Genomic DNA, 3,941 nt, shown 5'->3' with positions numbered 1-3,941 from the left:
TCAGAAGGGGAAAGGGGAGGTTTTTTATTAGTGTGCTCGCGAAGATACAGCAATCTCCTGCCTACGTATCCTTAAATAAGGAAATCAGAGCGTTCGTAGTTCGGGCAACTACGTTTTTGTTGCTGTCTTTTAATGAACGACTGTGTATATCGCGTTCTAAAGGATAAACGTTGGCTTGTCTACTCTCGGCGGAGGCTTAAGCATTGGTTTGTGGTGCGCATTAGAAACGATTAACAATGTTCTTTTGAAAAGAATTTTTAAGTTGTTGGCCGCACGGGGGCGAGACATTAATTTGATTTTTTAAGGTGTTTTGAAGAATGACGAAAGATTGAGCAATGTGGTGCACACCAATCGTCCAATTCTTTCGAGGAATAATAAGGCGAACGCTTTCTACTCCTTTTTCGTTCGATTATTTTGAATGTTTGTTTGTGGATGTTGAATATGCACGGTGGTGAGGCGTACGCCTCTTACTTGCTTATTCAAAGAATAATGAGGCGAGCGCCACCTATTCCCTTATCCAAGTTTATTTAAAGTATTTTAATCGGAAGTCGATAACTTGAGCAATGTGGCGAGCGCCAATTATTCAAATAATCGAGAGATGGTGAGGCGAACGCCTCCCATCTTTTGTCATCCGAAGTTTAATTTATAAAAGATATGTTTTTGGACGTTGTATTTGATATATGAAAATAATTTGAATTTGAATTTGTAGGTTTGTTTGGAAAGTTGATGATTTGAGTAATGTGGAGTACGCCAATTATTCAAATAATCAAGGAATGGAGAAGCGAACGCCTCCCATTCAATCGATTAAAGTTTAAGTTATTTATTTTTGTGAAATTGTATTTGATCAAAAAGGTGATTTGAATTTATTCGATTGCGATTTTAATTTGATGACGAAAATTCGAGCAATATGGTGCACGCCAATTATTCGAATAATCGAAAAATAGTGAGGCGAACGCCTCCTGTCCTTTTATTATCGGAAATTTAGAATTTAGAATGTTTTTAGAAATTGTGTTAATTGGAAAGAAATGATTTGAACTTGTATAATTATGGTTTAAAAATAATTTGAAATTAGAAATTATATTTAATTTGAAAAAGGTTATTTGAAATTGTATGATTAAGGTTTTAATTAGATGACGAGAATCCGAGTAATATGGCGAACGCCAATTATTCGAATAATCAGAAGATAGTGAGGCGAACGCCTCCTATCCTTTTATTATCGTAAATTTAGAATTAAAAGAATTTGGATTGATTTGGAAGAAATGATTTTAAGTTTATGGAGTTTTAGGGTTTTAATTGAATGACGAAAATTCGAGCAATATGGCGAACGCCAATTATTCGAACAATCGAGAGATAATGAAGCGGATGCTCACTATTCTCATTTTCATCCAAAATTAATCTATAAAAATAAAGTCTTTAAAAATTCTAACTAATTTGGAAAGTGATTTGATCAATGTTAAATAATTAGTGTGATAAAAATTGATTAAGTATTTAATTAACGGTTATTTAAGTTGATAAAAAAGTGGACTAAATTAACCAATTACTTTATGACTTAATTTAATTAATCTAAAAGTGTCTTATTTACAGCAAGATATAAATTAAATAATGAATATTTCAAATCCAAATGAAGAATTCATGTTCCCACGGTCATTTTTAAATCAAAATTCCAAATCAAACTTCTACTTTATCAATAACCCAAGGCAATAAATGGTAATGGATATCTAAAGAGAAAACAGTGTGACAATGATTATTAATAGCAAATAAAGGCGTTGCTTTTACTCTCTCACAGTTTCCTTCTCTTTATTTCATAGTCATCCAAATCGTTCTCCCTCTGTTCTTGTGAAAGCCCCTTTTGATTTTCAACTTGTTTTCTACATACTACTCTATTACTATACTAAAAAAAAAACGGATCCACCAAAATAAACACCACCAATCGTTAATCACACCAAGATGATAACCATAACCTTTGATTTAAAGTTCAGCAAAAAAACAAAAACCTTAAACAACCAAACATAGTTCAGTAACGAAAACAAAGAGAAACGTACCGATTTGAAATCTTCGTTTGCTCAAGCTCTGACGATCCTTCGAGCAAGATCCTCTTCCGGTTCACGGTAAGCTTTGTTCTTCCTTCTTCTTCTTTCCTCTTCTAGCCTTAATCTTCCAAATGATTCTGGTGTTTTGGTCGTAACGTAGGTGTCGCATTACGCGAAAAACCGGCGGGAAAACGAAACAACAGAGCCGCCACCGTGCGTTATTTATCCCAAAAGAGGGAAAGGAAACGCTCGAAGTAAACCTGGGAAAGACATGGTCTCGCGACCAAAGAGAATGGGATCGGGAGTCGGTTATGCGAAGGGAAGGTATTAGCACCCCTACGCATCCGTTGTACTCGACGGGATCCACGCACAAAAGGAAGGATAAAGGTTGCTAAACATTGCTCAAACAAACATCAAACACTGGCTGAAAAGAGACACAGGAAAGACAAAAGAAACTAACTCGGCAGGATATCGCATCCTGGGCCTACGTAGTTTGTCAAGCACAGACATCAGAGTCGACGTAGTTCGGGACAGGGGGAAACGTGCTCGCTAGGATGTCGCATCCTATGCATACGTATCTTCTTGGACTAAAGAAGAATCAGAGCACTCGTAGCTCGGCTAACGCACGCCAAACAAAACCACACAGGAAACCGACTGCCAATCGTTGGACTTACGTCAGACTCCACACAAACAGGCAAACATGGAAACCGAATGCCAATCGCTGGACTTACATCAGACTCTGAACCAAACACACCCACACTGGAAACCAAATGCCAATCGCTGGACTTATATCGGACTCCAAGCACACAACAAGACAAAACAAAAAGGGCGCCTGGAGAGATCAGCTCATCTCCTGCCTACGTACCTCATCTGGTATGAGGATCAGGGCGATGTAGTTCCCCTACGCAGGGACATAGGACCAGCCTAACCAGAGACTGGGAAATGACAAACTAGAAGGGAGACTAACTCGAGCCTAATAGTTATCATGCAAATTCACCATGGTCCTAGGTCAAGGTTTCTAGCTAACTTGCACATGGAGCAAGCTAAACCTAAGCAGCATAAGCAAAGCAATCAATCACACAAATAGCACACACTATATACAAACAAAGTGGGCTCACACAAGGGTTAGGCTTTGAAACACAAGCCAACTGTATCAGGGTGATGTTAGCTCTTAACCCTAACATTGAGAGTTAGGGTGAAGCAGATGAAATAGGAAGTGAGGGGTGTGCCTCACAGCTCTTATCCCTGGCCTGGGAGAGCTTTAGACAGATGAAAGTGTGGGTTCATAAAGTTGGAACCCTTCTACACTTATGACTGACTCAACTGTACAACTGTACAAGGATCTTGGGTTAATATCCACAATGCATCAACACCAGTTGTGTGAGCAAAGGGATGACTCAACTGAATAGTAGGAGATGGATTGCACATCTCTTGTGTTCTGCCAATTGCCTTATCAAAGGTCTTTTCCTGCTTGGGGACAAAAATAAACAAGCACAAGCATTGCCTCTTAAGGAGGACTTCAGACAGGTGCCTGACCACATAACAGGCCAGGTCTTCCAGACTACATGGAGTTAGAGACATTATACCTCAATGCTCAAGCTATCAAGCAAAGCAAAAGCAAGTTCACAAAGGAACTATAGCGACTAAGGTACCTGAAAACAATCCCACATAATCAGTACACAACTCAAACAAAAGTCAAACAGACAATGGTCAACAGTTTACTGTACACAGTCAAACAACAATCAAGCAAAGCAATGCACAAAGGTGCAAGCCACAAGGCCTAGGCTTAAGTCTCAAAGCCTACAAAATAAACTCAAGATTAGTCATCAACAAGCAAGGGATCAACTCCAAATGAGTGAACCTCATCAAGCATGGCAATTGTGCTTTTTTAACCTGAAACAAAGCTCAAAT

Source organism: Lathyrus oleraceus, chromosome 5, assembly GCF_024323335.1.
Source record: "Lathyrus oleraceus cultivar Zhongwan6 chromosome 5, CAAS_Psat_ZW6_1.0, whole genome shotgun sequence".
Lineage (NCBI taxonomy): Eukaryota > Viridiplantae > Streptophyta > Magnoliopsida > Fabales > Fabaceae > Lathyrus > Lathyrus oleraceus.
Note: the sequence above shows the minus strand (reverse complement) of the source record.